Here is an 18,103-nt window from a genome sequence, read left to right as displayed (position 1 = left end):
CCTAGATATTCCCTGGTTTAGGGGAGAAACTTAGTTCCCGTTAAACCCTGTTTGCTTGCTTAGTATTATACTATAACTGCATCTAAGCCACTAGAGAAGAGGCTTTAGTTTGTCTGTAAACCCCATGGTTTTTGTGGGTTTGTTAAATGATTTCATGCCCTGAACTTTGGGAAATAAGGGTCTGTTCTAGAGCCCACCCAAAAGATTGGTGGACTTCCCAGCGCAGTTATCAGGAAGCGTGAAGGGAATGCAAAACCTACATCTGACCAAAAGAATATGTAACCAAAGCTTCTGCGTGCGCCATGCCAAACAAACAAGTGCTGAGCCTAGCAAATTTTACAGTCAAGATGCTCCATCATGTGCATGATAACTTGGTAGATGCAGTTAGATGTTTCCTTTCAGTCCCAAAGCAGAGGATGTTCTATGGTGAAATTGTTTCTGCTAAGCAAAGTACCGCCTGGCTCTGTCTGAGATAAAGCTCTGTCTGTTGGAAGGAAAATCTCAGTCAGTCTGTGGCTATGTCATCCTTGCTCTGGGTAGAAGCTGTTTTGATGGGTAACATCTGTTATTTTCATTGAAATCTGAAAGACCTGTCTACATGTTTTGGTGTTTTTTTTCTTCCTCAATATAGGATGTGAGGGAGGGAAAAATAACTAAATTGACCTTTCAGTTGACTGAGATGCAGTGTAAAAAGACTCAAAGAAATGAATATCCTTACAATTATGCATAGTAAGGCATTCTTACTCAGTTTTTTCTCATGTAAAGAAAACCAAGAAAAACAGAGCTATTATGACTTTACCCACCTACAGACAAAGCCTGAGAAGATCCTATTTCTCAGACCTTTGTCAAATTTTCAGTCGATCTAGTGGGAATTCTTTTTCCTCCCTTAAAAGATAAATACATTAAGTAGTCTCAAAGGACAATAGCTTTTCATCTGAGAAAACAAATGCCATCACTCTGTCTCGTTCTCCAGTCTTGTCATCCTTCCCCTGCTCCATCTTTTATCCCTGCCCCTCTAGCCATGGGAATATGTATTTTGCTTTGCCATTAACCTCTCTTTTCCTGGGATCTTATAACATCTGCGGACAATATATACTGAGACAAAAATTGCACTTTAGGAAAATTGGTACAACTATAACCTATCTTTCTGTTTTATTTTAAGCAAAATGTAGTAGAAAACATAAAAAGAATGAGAGACTCACAGCCATTTAAATAAAGAAGTCACTGATAATGAAAAAAATATTTAAACTTGTCATTGCAGCCTCCTGAATCTGCCAACAAATTCACATTTGACCCTGAACTGCAAAAAGGAGAGGAGAGGAGAGGAGAGGAGAGGAGAGGAGAGGAGAGGAGAGGAGAGGAGAGGAGAGGAGAGGAGAGGAGAGGAAAAAGAAAAAAGTTAATTACATTTCAAAAGTGATATTGAAAATTATGAACACTCATATTACAAAAAAAAAAAATAACCTGCTCATGGAAATTTTACAGCGAGTAGCTAGTATCTTTAGCTCCTATCATGAGAGCTGGTGCTGGCTTTAAAACTCTGCTATTAGTACCAGAAACCACCTTACAATCCTTTACACTTAAGCATTCCCATCTATTGGATCACTATTTTTTGATGACCCAGAGCAGGGATGGATCATGAGTCTTGTGCTGCAGTTTTAGGCCATAAGATCAGCACGTGCTGTTGTGTTGGCTGGTGGCAAACCAAATCCCCACCCATGGGGAAAAAGCAAGCTGATAGGGGTTGGTATTGATTGGTGGTCGTCCTGTAGCCCCAGCCATTTACAACTCATACTTTGTGGCTCTTGTCCATATGAAGCTGTTGGTGTGTGGCAGAAAAAGTCAGTTTGCTTGGTTCTGTGCATCATATGAATGGCTCCTCCAGCTCATTTGCAAGTTGATGAGATTGCCATCTACACAAGCAGATACTTGTGTAGATACTACACTACTGAGGCAACAGCATAAAAGTGTGAAAGTTTCTACTGTAACCAGCTGTGTTGCAAAATTGTGGCAGTGGGTTAGCCTTGACTGCTCTGCTGCTGTAGCCACACAAGCCCTATAGCAGGAATTGCTAATGTTCCTGACCCTATGCAGAGCCACACCGCAAAATCTTCATCAGGCTGATAGCCACAGGAGGTTCACCACAGACCTTGGAGTGATAGATAGAACAGGACCTTTAGGAGTTTGCAGCCAGGAGATATTCAGGGATCTCCCCTCTCACTATAAAATGGGTTGGGTGTACAGCTGAGTCCCAGAGGACCCCACTGGTTTTAGGCTAAAAAAATTTGTGGAAACACATTTCTACCCACTTCCATGGGATCACACAACATACTTTCATTGTGGGAGACAGCTTTGAATTGCTTGAGGCTTGCCTTGTGTGTCTCCTTCCTAGATTTTTAAAAAAGGAAACTGAAAGGATAGAAGTCCCAGTGCTCAGCAGCGTTGTGCAATGTGAATGTGAGGGACTGGAACATTTTGATCCAGTACATGGGCTTCTGCCATTTGAACTAAAGGAGAAACTGCCTTTGTTGGTAATTCAACATAATTGCAGGGAAAACCCCTTAAAGCTAGATACTGAAACATCTGTAGTGCAGAAAGACTTCTTGTCTGCCAGCTGCTAATATCTCACTAGCCATGTCCAAAACAAATGGTTTTGACTAGATTCTTTTCATCTGAAGTTACCCTTAAGTTGGGGTATCAACAATTTCAACCTGTAGAATGAAAGATCTACTGACTGATAAGAAGCTAAATCAGAAAGTTATAACAAAAAGTGTTGAGCAAGCCTACAGACAGGCAGAACCACCTAGGTTATCTACCTAGGTGAGAAAACCATCCAAACACACTTCCAGATTCAGGATTAAGTCACAAGGATGTTGCTTTGTGCAAAATTTCAATGACCTGTTTATTTTTTCTTTCTTGACCTTTCTCACTTACATTCTCTTGAATTCTGTGACATTCATTCCAATGTATCTAAAACTGGATTCCAAAGCCAGTGCTGATGAGGTCGGATCATGCTCAGATTTCTTGGCATAGCTGCCTTACCTTGGTGTTGCAACTGCCATAGTTTATGATTTCAAGAGAATGATATATGATTTAGGCTACCTGTTACCTAAGGAAGACAAACTATGACTTCATAGCCAAGAAACAGAGAGAAGGTGTTAGTGATGCATAGACCTCTACTGCAAGTACCTAACCTGGCATTGACTTCACATTGAGAGCTGGAAAATTGCAGCCTACACTTCATGTATTACTCTGGATCTTTGGCTGTGCTTGCGTGCTTTACTGTAGACAAAGCTGATTTCTCCTTGCTTCCTTATAAACCAGCAAGCTCAAGGTGAGATCTAGAAGAAAAGCTATGTGTGGGCATTTTAGGTAATCTGCTGTCTTCCCACCATGCCCTCTTCGCCCTCTGGCTTGTGCTATGAAAATGGCAATTTATATTTGTAACTCCTGCAAGCATCATCAAGAATAATTATTAATGTTTTATCTACAGTGCTTATCTTCCCTAACATCCCAAGAACCACACAAAGACATTAAAAACATTAAACATTGAAGAACGCAAAAGATAATGAAGATAAAACACAGTCACAGAAATAATTAAAGCAAAATCTGAGATGCAATAGAAACCTCTTCCTCCACACACACACAATTCCTCCCTGCTGTCAGCTATCATTAAGCTGACTCCTGCAGCTGTGCTGCAAGACATGCTGGGTTATAGGCGCATCGATACTATGCAAATACACCCTGTACGTAGATTACCTGTTACTGTGGGAACAGACTAACCTGCATCCGCCACATTGCTTTCACTTTTACTGGACAAGGTTAATGATGAGAGTAAGTTTAAACTAGTTAAAGGTTAAGCAACTGATTACAGAACAGGAAATTGAGTTACAAAGAACTAAACCAACAAAATGTGATGCTAATGTCTTTATTTTGAGGGGGTTCTTCAGGGTTTGGTGTTTTTTTTTTTAGCTGGAACTGAATTGGACCTTTAGCTGTACCGGTATTATCTTCAAGATTTACAGAAGGTTAGAGAGCACACATTTATTTGGCACTGTAACTAGATATGCATACAAAATTACAAATATCAGAAGGTGAATCCTGCAACAAAGGTATTTCCCTTTTTAGCTTTCAACTTGGCTGGCTTGAAGACTTCTAAAACATCTGCTGGGGACTACCCATTATCTACACCCTGGTGATTAAAGATGTAGCAGCGAATGTGAATTGTCCACTCTTTCTATATTTTTTGTTGTCGTTTTGTTTTATACATTGACTGTAGCTTGCAGAAATACTTTCAGGTTAATTTTAGGGTTAATCCACCACTTCCCTCGAAAATTCAACCAGTAGTGACACCCATATAGACTATATAATGCAACCTCTAAAAACCATACCTGAAAAATTTTAACACAATTTTAGAGTAAACAACACTCGACCTTTGGGAAACCCTTACCAGAATGGAGAGCTACACTTGTTTTGTGATAACTAGCTCCCCAGGTATTGAGGTCTAATACTGAAAATGGTGTATTGCAAGCAAGCGAAAAGAGCAAATGGAAGCTGCACAAACCAATTTGCTGTTTTCACTTACACTTCAGAACTCTGAATGTCATCTTGGGTGGAAAATGCCTTAGCAGTTTTCTCTAGCTATCTGAATCCATTCTAATATATTGAAAAATGGCAGTGGCATTTCCCCAAGATATTTTTATGTGCAGTACTTGGTCAATCCTAAGTAAGAAGAGAAAAAAAGGGCTCTGATTATAAACAACTCGGTGTCCTCACTAGAAGTGGTCATTCCCCCCCACCCCCCTCACCCCCCAACATGTATTTTTTTTTCTAGAAGAATCCTCATATTCATTAAAATGATGTCTTTTTAATTCAGAAACATAAAGTAATATAACCTCTCCTCTCCTCTTTTTTCTTATAAAATGTTGACAAAACTTCAGCTGCAGTCATAATCCATTCATTTGCCATTTTCTGGTCAAGCTGAGCGGAGCCACTGAGTACAAGCTTTTCAGTATCCGCAAAGGCTTTTGGACCAGCAGGTAAAGAGTCTAAGGACTTTTATATGGGTATTTTCTCTCTTCCCATATGGTGGTGGCTGAGCTGCAAACCAGCTAGTGCACTTCAGGTGAATTACAATCTTTAGGTGCATATAGAAAATGGGAAATAAATCCAAACCAGTCCTGGAGTAGCAGTCTCCCCATATGCCAGGTTTTATATTTTAGGGCTGTTGCCTTGTGGGAAGTGTGGAAGAATCTTTTACTCAGTGCCAGACTGACTAAGGAAAGCTCCTTATCAGGTTCTGGCTTCTGGAGTAGCTCGAGAAATGCTGGATATATCAGGACATGCTGTTCGTGTTGTCATAGTTAAACAGGCAACTGGTAGTGACACAAGGTGCTATAAATATTTCTCAGGCTATAAAGATCCACACATGTCCCCTAGAATCAAGGTGGATTTAGAGTAAAACATGTCCTGGAGAAGCTGGAGGCATATATACACCTCTTCCTGTAGAGCAAGATGACTCCACAGTCCCACTGGCATCAGGTACCAACTCCCTTATTTCTGAAGACAGAAGTGATTTAGGATGAGACGTTGACCTACTCTGTAGAGAATTATTGTCACTGCTTCACAGGTGATGTAAGCTAATACATTTCTTGCTGAACTGAACTACAACCCTTGTGCCTTTTTCCGTGCATATATTCTAAGACAATAAAGGAATAATTTCTACTGTCAAAAAAAGTCTTAAATTATTATCTTCCAAGTGATACTTTATTTTGGACTGGGACCACATAGTGGTTATTATTGTTTGTGCATTTCTCACACAAAATCAGAAATAGGCTTAGACCTTTAGCGAACAAGCCAGAGGATTTATTATATAACCAGGAAAGCCTGTGATCTAAAACCAGCAGTGCTGCTCATGGATGTACAATTTTTCCTGTGTGTTTATGAGTTCCACTCTGTAAATGGTGAATTTTGTGATCAGAAAGTGAATTAGTGTCTTGCTGATTTATTAATATTTGTATACACACCCTTGATGCATTGTATTGAGGTAGCCTTGGCTTGGCTCTCAATTACATGGGCTGACAGCAGACAGCACTGCCAAATGGGGTATGTCTATGGGATTTGGCAATGGAAAACTTTTCATTTCATTTCCCAGATTTTTGACAGAGTTGAACTAGTCTCCAGATAACCCCCAAGTGACCATGCCTCAATTTCCCTGTCTGTTAGATGACTGCAATTATACTAATGTGTTTAGAAACTTACTTGAAGATTCATGGGTGAGAGAAGCACCAGTTGAAAAATGGGCATCAACATCTTCAGTGTTGTTATTACTTGTATTACCTTAAAGACATCACGTCCTGTTGTCTTAATGTTTGTAGTGTGAAGAGATCATGGACACAAAATGAAGTCAACAGGAGGGAGAATACATCCACACCTGCCAAAAAAACCCAGTTCAGGCACAGAAGTGCCAGAATGTAAGTGATATGCAGCCTTGTCTGAAAGTAGCGGTGAAAGCTGAGAGGCCAAGTAGCCCACTTTGAAAATCTTTCCTAAAGATGTTGTTGCTTCCATTTTTTTTTTTTTTTCTTCACTTGGGGATGTGGATGTTTATCAGATAATCAGCTTCACAAACAAAATTGGGAGCATGAGCTGGATTTTATCCTGGCCAGCACGTTTTCAAGTGAATCACTAAAGTGATTGTAAGAAAGCACTGGAAACACAATTCCTGGAAGTAATTCCCAGCTGTCATGTTGAATTATAGAGACACTTAGAGCTGCTAAATTTTCAACATCTCTGTTTAATCCTCTGTAAAGTGAGTAAATGAAAACATATCTCAGAAGGATGTAGTGAGTTACCAAAATGATATTGTGAAAGATTTCCTGTCTCTTCGGAAGAGGTGAGCTGTCTAGTTCAAGGTATTAGTGTTCTGCTGTGATGAAGCAATTCTCTCTCCTAGATAAAACAAGGCAAAATCCTGTAACTTGGTGTTTCACTACTTATGACTGACAGCTCACTTTGAATTCATAATTATAGCCAAAACCCACATCCATTTCTTCATAGTAAGTGTTTGGATTTGTGTAATTGTGATGTAAGAAGAAAATGTTTAGACCACTTCTTTAATTTCTGTAAAGAGGAATAAGGGAACAGCATGAGATACTGCTAGTTTCAAATAAGCACCATTAAAAAAAATGTTGTTTGTATTTTGCTTTCCTATATGTTACACATTTTCCAGGTTATGTTAGAAATACATATTCACTTCCTATGTAACGTATTTGTTATTTTCTGGTTTTCCTCCAAGACATCTTGCCATTATCCTGCCAGGACTGTATGTTGTCTGACCACTTCCCCATTGCAATTAAGGATTGAAACCACTTGCTTACGCACAACGGAGACCATCATACCTAACCCCAAAGGAGGCCAGAAACTCCTAGCACACTGCATTTCCCAGACCAACCAGGAGGCCCAGGGCACAGAAGGACAGTGTGCTATTTGCAACAAGGGCTGGCACACTGACAATCCACGAGTGGGGCACTTCAAAATAAAGAAAAAAATAACTCCAAACGATGCGGGGTGTGTGTGTGTGGTATGTGTGGTGGGAGTGGGGGGTGGGGGGGAAAGATATTTAACACATCTCGTAGAGAGGTACTGCCTGAACTTTCATGATAAAATGAGATAATAAAAGATAATAAAATGAGATAAACTACTCAAAATCTGTTGTTAAGAATATGCTACTGAAGAGCCAGCCCCAAGGAGTGATGTTTAACCAGAAGCTTTTCTTCAAATCATGCAGTATATATTTGGCAGTTAGTGTGCAGAATCACAGGCTAGATCCAAACAGACATCAGAACATGAAGCTTGCACAAGTGACACAGCCTTCCCCGGGAATTTCACTTTGTCCCTCTTCCCCCTTCCCCGCTTTTCTTCTCTTCTTTCTCCAGTTCCAAAGCTGAGGAGGAGAGATGATGACTTGGGGTGCTGGAGGTGGGATGTAAAAAAGAAGGACACAGTCTCTGACTCTAAATGGAAATATTTCATCACCTTCAGTGTGTTTCGAATCAGGCCCGTTGTACTCAACAAACGTAAAAGTGACTAGCATGCAATAACGTGAGCTTCAGAATCATATGATTGGGAAGATGAAAGTTACTGCTGAGTCCAGACTACAGTTTTCCTATGAGTGTATGTGTGCACAGATGTGTTTGGAGGCTGGGGATAGTACTGATCCATCTAGTTTATCAACCCATTGAATTAATCTTTAGTTTCTCATAAGGCAAATCTTGTCCTGTTACAGAGCTGTGGTGAGAAGTGTGTGAATCTGGTAGCCTGTGATGACAACAATCTGCAGTCATTTGTTCCATCTCTTCCTCAAAGCTGATGTGTAAGGACTTTAAAATGAAAATCAGTTTGGATCGCCACAAAACACTGGATCGTTACAAAAACACTGAACAGGATCAAATTGTATTGGATATCTAAGTCCACGTGGCAACATTTTTTAAATGCTCTTACACAGTTATAGTGTAAGGACATGATGTTTTCTTAGGATGAGGAAACACTGGGAGAGGAAGAAGCCTCTCAAATGACATACTGGCATAGATGCATACATATATACAGAGACCTTAGGTACGGGGAGTGCTCTGTCTACATGCATATTTAGTTTGAAAGTGGTTCTGTCAGAAGGATCCAATTCAATAGTTAAGAGGAAAGAAATGACTAGGCTACCTCTTTTCCCCCTCTAAACTTCTGTATTAGTCTGAAGTGAGCCACAGTTTGAAAATAAGAAACTGTTTGGATTTATTGTGTTCTGGAGCCATTAATTACAGCGTGTCCCATTTCTGTTTATTTGTCTTAGTTCTTCTTGGTGTTGAAAGACTGACCCTCATGGACATAAAAAAGATTATCTAGCTTCATTTGTCTCACCATCCTCTGCGGCTCAAGTCCTTGTGGTAGGGCACTTCCCCAGACTACATGACACAGCCAGATGTAGCAATTGGACACCGGGCTATGAAATAGCACTAATTTCAGATGTCAACCTTCACACTTCATAAAACAGGGAGCATATTACAGTGTACGTTAAATTCTGGAGCAAATAATACCAAATGACTATGCGGACGTATTGTAGATTTGAATAATCTGGCAGACTGTATTTGGAAATATTCTCTAAATTTCCTTTGTCCCTGCCCTGAGACTGTGGTAAGTAGCACAGAGACCAGCTGTCCAGCCTTGTTTTTCTAAGCCATTGACTAAACACTGAGTTCGTGTTCAAGATAACTGTGGGGAACCAGTTCATGAACTTCTTGAACTCAGCTGTCCATAAGTGCGGTGATGGGATTGAACAACTGCCATTTAATTAATGGTGAGTTTTGGAACTAGAAGTGAACCTTGGATCAAGTGTTGGGTTTTTTTTTTTTTTCATTAAAAGTTGTCTGGGTACCAAAAATAAGTAAAAGTGTTAAGCTGCCTAAGCTGTTGACCTCTTGCCAGGGAAAGACACTGCTTTGTAAAAGAGGGAGATAAAACCATCACCTGCATATACAGTCCAAGGACTTGCAGTGCATGTTGGCTCCGATGCCAGAGTATTTGCATGGAGCAGAATTCCCCTTGGGCTCCTTTCCAGATTCACTTTCCAATCTGCAAAATGTTTAACCTGGAGGTCTTTCCACCGCTGGTGTCTATATTACTGCAAGAGTTTGAAACTTCCCTTTTTCTTTGTGGGTTTCAGTTCTGTGCCCACTACAGACAGAACAGGGATTGGTCTCTGAGGGAAGAAAGCTGCATAGAACTTAAAGTTGCAAACTTGTATTGCAGCTTCAACCTCTAAGCCTCTCCATTCATGTTGATAACAATGCCTAGATGTTGAGCCTTTGTCCAATACAAACTCTTTATTATAATTTTTTAAATTGCATGATACACAGCCTTATTGTATAGATGCACACTCTGCTCCCCCAAGCTAGAAGCCACATAATTCCCACTGTGCTTTAAGGTACACGCTCCTTGCACAAGCAGAGGACCATCTTCCCCTTAGTATGAGAAAGTGTTTGACATCCATAAGTAGAAGTCAACAAAGAAGAAGGGCTGGCCAAGACCTTCTGAGATAGACCCCTGCTATTGCAAGACAAAAAATACTTAAATAATCCTTTTCACAGATGAAGTCAATCCAGTGAGGTTTTGAGAGAGGTTCCCCGCCCCCTCTACTCTAACTGGTAGATTATTCCAGAACATCACTCCTTAAATGGATAAAAGAAGAGTAACAAACCTATTGAGGGATCTAGAGAACAGTCTTCTAAGGAGTGGCTGAGGGAACTGGGGCTGTTTAGCCTGGAGAAAAGGAGGCTCAGGGGAGACCTTATCGCTCTCTACAACTACCCGAAAGGAGGTTGTAGCAAGGTGGGTGTCAGCCTATTCTCCCCAGTAACAAGCGACAGGACAACAGGAAACAGCCTCAAGTTGTGCCAGGGGAGGTTTAGACTGGATATTAGGAAAAATATCTTCACCAAAGGGTTGTCAAGCATTGGAACAGGCAGCCCAGGGAAGCGGTTGAGTCATCACCCCTGGAGGTATTTAAAAGACATGTAGATGGTTTAGGGACATGGTTTAGTGGTGGAATTGGTAATGTTAGGTTAACGGTTGGACTAGATGATCTTAAGGGTCTTTTCCAACCTAAATGATTCTATGATTCTATAAAAACTGCTTTCTGATTTCCTGCTGAAATATTCCTTGCCAGTTTATATACATTTGCTTGTCTGCAGACTTTTAGTTTAAACAAGCTCTTTTTCCTCTCTCATATCCCTAATTTATTTATGGCTAGCAATTATACCCCTTCAGCTTTGATTCTGAAAGCTCTCCACTCCTCTGATATTCTGGTAGCATTTCTCTGTTCTGCTTCCAGTTTGAAAACGTCTTTCTGGAGTGTGGCTACCAGATTGGGACAGATTGTGAGGACTCACTGGAGCCTTAACCCTGCCCCCCATGGAAATAGAACTGGAACAAGAGCATTGTATTTGGAGTCTCACCCAAATTCATCAGCCTGGTGATAACTGCCTTTGAATAAATAAAGCAAATGGATAGATTGCAAACAATTGTTAGTAGGAAGTTCTCAATTAGCAAAGTATTATTTTCATGCTTTGCCTTTATATGAGGCATCAAAGTATTTTATGATATGTAATTAGGATCTAGATCTTGAAAAGTGTGGCAGAATAAACAGCAGTGTTCCCTGTTTCAATTATTCTTTTATTGTGCTTTTGTATGATGAAGCAGAATAGCCTGTAATCATCTGCAAGTAGTTATTCATGAAGAACTTATCCTATTTCTTCAGGCCCCAAGCAAAATGATGATGAGGCAGTTGGTTTCTACTTCCATTGTACCTGAAACCATTGCTGATTCTGTGCACTCCTGGTGTACGTGTTAAAGAGTGTGTACAAGTTTTAGCACTACTGACCTACTGATAGCTGATTATTACCAATAAAAGGTAACAAGCACAAGTGCCTTTCTTTGCTATTGACTATGGTACAGCGTCAGGTGGCCTCGTTCTATAAACCCTGCCTTTGCTTTGTAGTAGTCCTGGGCAGCTTTTACCACAGTCTTTATTTGAGCTATTAAGTGACACTGGATAGAGGATCAAATGAGGTGATAAAGGAGGAAACAAATAGTGGATGTCTGTTTCAGCAGGTTGCTCCAGCTACCATGTAGGCTTTGATCATCTGCAGTGCCTTGGGGCTGACATGTTGAGTACCATGACACCAAACTTCATGTGATGCTTGCTAAAGCACTGGCGGACACTGTCTGGAACTGTGTCTGTAGTCTATGTCCTCCACAGCAGGTACTTTGAATGAAAGTCTCAGGGACCGGTGCTGAGCAGTGAGTTCCCTTGTGTTGCAAGGAAAAAGCAGAAAGAAAGAGCCTGATAATTAGGGCAAGCATCTGCAAAGACAAACACCTCAGCCCTGCCCCTCTGCTTTCAGGATATGCATTCAACATCACATAATTTACATTAGACCCCTCTCGAAATCATGCTGTCTCCTTTTTGCACTGAGCATCCTACTAACCTGGAAAACTCTAATTTGCTTTCCTTCTAATTAGTCTAAGCAATGTGGAATGGCTCTGACAGATGGGCTTACACAAATGCCTCTGCTCCCACGTCAGAAGAGCAGATGATTGTACTACTTTTGGGGGAAGTGGGACATACTGCTGTGCCTTCCTTCATGGAGGCAGAATTGAATCCAGATGCTCTTGTCCTATGCTTTAACCACTGAAATATGGGGAGAAAAGAGGAAGTGAAAGATGAAGACAGATGTTCCAGAGAGAGATATATTATCTCTAAGGAAGATTTTGCTTTTTATGGGAACACATGCATAACTGTCCCCCACCCCTTCCCCCACGATCTTCTTCCTGCTCCCTTCCTCTTCCCAATCCCTAAAACTGCCATGCAGACCGGGAGAGCCCATCCTTCAGCCAGCACACAGATATGTGGTTAGGATTTCTTCTTGAGGATCCTGGAATATGTGTGGGCTTGAAACCCACTGGCAAAAGAGGAATGTGAAGGCAAGTCTCCCACATCCTGTGGAGTCCTCTAATCCATGACCTAGTAGATGAAATTGTGTGCCTGTGGGAGAGCCCAGCACCTCCTCCCCAAGGGCTGTTCTGTGCCAAAAGCAGTCCAGTGCTCTGAGAGCACCTACTGACATGACTGGTGCCAGTGAGATGAATGGAAAACAAGTAGTTTGTGAAATTCGATGAGATTAGATGAAAGCACTGTCAAAACTTAAATGGGAAGAGTAGAGGCTTTTCCCTTCTAAAAGGAGATCCTCTTTCCTCCTCCCATATGCTTTGGGAATGTCATGTCCCTTTCGTAAGATGAAGATTTGTCTGCATCAAGTGGACAGTTAATTTATCTCACTCAACTTCCTTTCAGCTATCACTTCGTACTTAGTACCAACAATGGCAGTCATATTTAGGGATGTTACTTTTTAAGAAGCTTCTCTGTTGTGTTGACCCTCAGTGTTTCAGTCTTGCTCTGTTCCCATGGCTCTTCATCCAATTCTTAATGTTTCCAAGTCTCCCCTGTTCAGTATCCTCTTTAATCAATCTTTGCTACATCAGCTGGTACTCGGCATCTCCTCTTGTGAGCTACAGGCACTGCCAGGTATGTCTGACAGCTTCTGACTCATATTATCTGTTGTAATAGCTACCATGTTATGTCTTTTCTTTTTGTGTCACATGTACTTGCAACATCCAAGACTCAGCTCCCACCAAGGCTCCATCACTTGTACACACACCATCAGAATCCTCAGGCATCTTCAGGCAGTCTTAAACACAAGAAAAACACCATCGCTGGCTTAGGACAGCTTTGAGCCACAAGCTGATGGAGTGTACTGGGAAGTCTAATTACATGGTTGTCCTGTTCTTTTTTTTTTTTTCCTGGGCATAAACTATTGGCCACTGCTGCTTCTGAAATCAGAACATTATTCTCTTGTCTTAGCTGGGTTTACTCACTATTGATTTTGTGGCTATTGGTTTCTTGGGCAGCAAGAGAGCCTGGATATTGAATGAGCATGCAACTGTTCTGCTCCGCACCACTGTGGATGGTGAACTGCAGGTGCTAGGGCATGATCCTCAGTCTGGGGATTTTTTTGGCCTGAACCACCTTTCCAGACAGTTCAGGAGTCTCAGACAGAAATTCCAGGGTGGTGGCTGGAGCTCCAGAGCCCACTTGACTAACAAAGCTGTCCCTGTGAAAGACAGAGCCCAGGGAACTGCAGTTTGGTTTCCAAGGAGCAGGGCTTGAGCTAGCCACACCGCTTTCCGCAGCGGGACATGGCTACTCCTATTCTGCAGCAGCTGCCAGCCACATAGGCAAATGTGAGATCGATGGATCTCTGTCTGACTCAGTACTGCTTTTCTTGTCCTCCTGTGTGGGAAAACTGTCCTTTAGCACAAACGCTATCAAAAAAATTATATATTTTGGATTGTATGTAATATAACTAAATCTGAATAGCAGCAACAGGTTGTTCCTTGGCATCAGAGCAATTCCACCATTTCTAGGCACTGCTGCAGGCAGTAGATCTGCAGTAGCAGCTCAGAAGATGGCCACAAGAAGGTAAAGTAATGTAGCTCCTAACTGCATTGTAAATTGGAATCTTAAATTTTAGGCAGATGGTTTTAATAGAAACTTAGGACTGCATGTATTACATCATAAAGTCACAGAGAAGGAAAGGCTGCTCAGTGAAACTAGACAGAAAATGTTCAACTAATTCTGACGATGCCATTTAATGAAAAATACTATTTCTACAATGCTTTGGTTTAATCAATATATTGTATTGCATGGTGTTTGGTTTTTTTGTTGTTGTTTTTGTTTCATTTGGAAAAATAAAACTGAAAATACCTTGAATTTATGGTTTTACCAGCATAACTTTTCCAATATCCAACACTTCTGAGCACAGTGCTTCACTGCCTGTGCTCCTAGGATGGACTGTAATCACTGGGATGGACTCCCGTCTGTCTTTTGACTCCATCTCATGAGGCATCACAGGAGTCTCACAGCTCTGCAAGTCACCTGTAACTCAGTCATGGAGCTTGTCTAGCTGAGGGTACTTGAAACTGGTACTATAAAGAGATGTGCTGTGGCAGTCAAGTGATGCTAAAGGAATCTTTTCTACCCAGAAACAGGGGCCCTGAGGTGATGTGATCCCAATGTGTGAAGCCCGTACAATGCAGAAGAAAATTGTGCAAATTCACATAAGGTGACTTCGAGTCTGCTGACCGGAGAAACCTGATCCAAAACCTATTAGAGTCCTGAAGTCTTTGAGCTTTTTAACAGGCTCTGAGGACTTTAACTACTGACAAGCAATGTGAGGGTTTTTTTTGGTTTTACCAAATGTGGACAGAAAGAACTGTTCTTCCTTATTGCCCAGAATTTTCCCCACCACCCTGTTGCTGACTTCAGCTCTAAAATAATGTAAGAACACTCCTGCAATTTCATTGCAAGCATTTTCTTCCTGAACACAGAAATAGCTATTTCTACTACCTTAACGTAAGAGTTTTTACATAATCATAAAAGACTTTAATATACTAATTATTTCTGTTGAGATTTCAAAATCAGCTTCATCGCTTTGACCTTTGTCATACTCACTAGACTAGAAAGGAGCAGAATGGCAATTCACTGGGAAATTTAAATGACATTTTAATGCATTTTTCCACTGTTTTCAAATATAGCAATTATTTCCTGGTATATCAATTGCTGTTTCCCAGCATTTTCTAGAATGCTATTTTAAATAAAAGCATAAATTTTCAGTAAGGCGTTCTGTTTTATTGGACATATTTTGCCCCCTTTCTTCTTAAACTTACACATTTACTTATATTAATCACTGTATAGCATGTGGAGAAGTGAAAAAAATGCTTAAGTCCATTTCATGACATTTTTAGAGGTTATAGAATTTCATTTCCTCCTAACATACATGGAAAGCACCTCTCTCTATATTTTCACTACTTGCATCAAAATGTCCCTATTCACACTCAGTAGATTAAAGTTTCAGTATAGGATTCTCTTTACATCCTCCAAAGAGTTTATTACATTCCCTGGAAACCTTACTGTCCAAAACATGCTCAAAATTGATACATCTCAATTAAACATTTGTGCCAGGTCCAAAACAACCTTTTGTTGATGAAGTAATTTTGCCAACAATATTCCAACCAATAGTTACAGCAGAGAAGTTAGTTATGAGCATCTCTCCACAGAAATTGACGGTGTAAGTATATAACATTTGTTTAACAATGCTTGTTTAGACAATGATGCGGCTGAATGGATGCACTTACTGCTTTACTGAAATGTAATATTTCAGCAGCATAATCTCTCCTGAGTTAATAATGCTGCCTCATTTGAAGGATAAGCTGGGAGAAGAACTTTTAGTGATTCTCCCTATGTTGAAGGAGAACAAATGAAAATAATAAAAAGGATTTCTTTTTCTAACATTTTACTTTGACCTGCAGGCTTGCTGCTCTTTGACATTTTCAGATTTTTCAAGTTTTCGACTTTGCAATGAGAATTGACTTTGCAATGAGAACCTACTTTCAAAGCAGCCTTTTATGTAAACATTATGTTTCCTGTTTTGCTTCAAAGCAAAATGATGAAAAAATCCTAGCAGTTATGCAGTCTTATCACAACAGGTAGTATATTCACAATTTGTGTCTGCAACACTAGCATTCTACAGATGATAGCAAAGAGCTGTATTCTGCTCAGGGGCCAAGAGTTCACATTATAGAGCCAGGACCTGGTGCACAGGAACTGTTACTGATGTCATTATTCCACACAATGCAATGCAAGCCACATTTTTGAAGAAAATATGTTTTATTATGCCAACAGATACAGCTGGATAAAGCAGATATTAGATAAAGCAGATTCATTTTCATGTAGATCAACTACTCAGGGAGTCCAAAACAGAGACTGAATATGAAGGTATTTGTAGTTAATTACCCTGAAGTACACCTAATTGTTTTAAGCAGCTGGACATTTGAGAGAAAAGTGTTTGCTATTTTGGGAGCAGAGGGTGATCCTGACCCTGCTAAGAGTATAAGTGGTGACAGAAACTAAATGATCAGAGGCAACAGTAATTCCCATCAAAGAGCAGCAAGACTCGAGATGTGGGGAAACTCAGAGGTCTGTCTCGAATCCATCTCATGTGATGTCTGGTACCTGATAGAGTTATACATTTTAGTTCTCTGGCCCATCTTTGATCTTGCAGTGTCAAAACTGCAAGGTTAGAGATGGAGTAGTTGTTTTGGAAAGACAGTTTTCCAGCTGGTAACTGGATGTTGCTATTCTTTCCTAATTAGGTAGCACATGGTGGTTGTTTGGTTTTACCCATAGAATTCCTTAAGAGCAGTGAACACATGATGTGATGCCTATGACATTTCAGGATGCACAGTGTAGGATCTGTGGATTTTGATGGTTCTGGTGTAGCAGGTGTTTATCATGAGGGTTGTGGCAAGATATGAATCTGATTTTCTTGAGCTATCTGGTTTTAGCCAGCATATGCCGGTCTGCTGGGAATTTGCTTTCAGTGATGTAGCTAATGAGGACGACTGCCATTTCAAGGGAAGGTGGGGTGTTTCTAGGAGAAATCATTTCAAGGTATGATTTGCTTCCAACATAGGCTGCAATTTGCTAACATTTTCCAGTATACTTTTCTTGCATACTGTGGTATGAGTGATACTCAGTACAGGATTTTCTCTCTGTATTGTTGTTCAGATGGCTTCAAATATGTGGTCCTAGAAGAGTGTCACTGAACATCATCTGTAGCTCTGTGAGGGTGTGTCATGAATGTTCTCAGAGCAAATGAGGTGATGTCTGTGGGTTGGTTGTATATCAGTTTTTCTACTGTGTTTTGGATAGCTGATGGTTTGTGGAAGGAGGTGTGTTGGTCTGTGGATTTTCTGCATATGGTAGTTTGAAGGTTGCTATTTTTTATGTTGACCTTGGTGTCTAGAAAGTTGATGCTGATGTAAGTTTTCCAGAGATAGTTTGATGCAAAATTCTGGTTTCTGAATTTGTGGTAGAAATCAATGAGGGAATCCAAGTTTTCAGTACAGATGTCATTATGTATGTCCCTGAGTATCCTAGGAACTCACACTGGTTTGCTGGGAAGGTTAAAGTCTTTTTCTTGAGGTGACTCCTGAAGTCGGATATTCTGGTGATTGCATACAAGTACCTCGGTGCTTGTACTTGCATCTGTGATTTGGTGAGGATGAAATTGTTGTGAAGATGAAATAGATGGCCTTGATATATATAAGATACCAGCTGGAAGACTGGTATCACTTAGGCATGCAGGTCAGGTGTAATGCTTCCCTGGTGTAGCATAGTGATGATAATATGAAAGATGGTGCTAGTAAGAAGATAGTTTATGAAGCAGTGATCCTGGAGGAAGCATGCTTTTCTGAAGAGGATGCTTTCATCTATAACAAAGTATTTAAAGATGTTGTCTGCAGGCAGATCCTCATAGCTCTTCAGTGAAGTCTCCTTGGGTTTCCTTCTGTAAGAATATAAAAGAGCATATTAAAGTTTTAAGGTGGCAAAAGAAGAGTTTACACAATTTTTTCCTTCCTCCTGAGGAAGAGA

The sequence above is a fragment of the Falco cherrug genome, chromosome 2 (genome assembly GCF_023634085.1).
Source record: "Falco cherrug isolate bFalChe1 chromosome 2, bFalChe1.pri, whole genome shotgun sequence".
Taxonomy (NCBI): domain Eukaryota; kingdom Metazoa; phylum Chordata; class Aves; order Falconiformes; family Falconidae; genus Falco; species Falco cherrug.
This window is presented reverse-complemented; position numbering follows the sequence as displayed.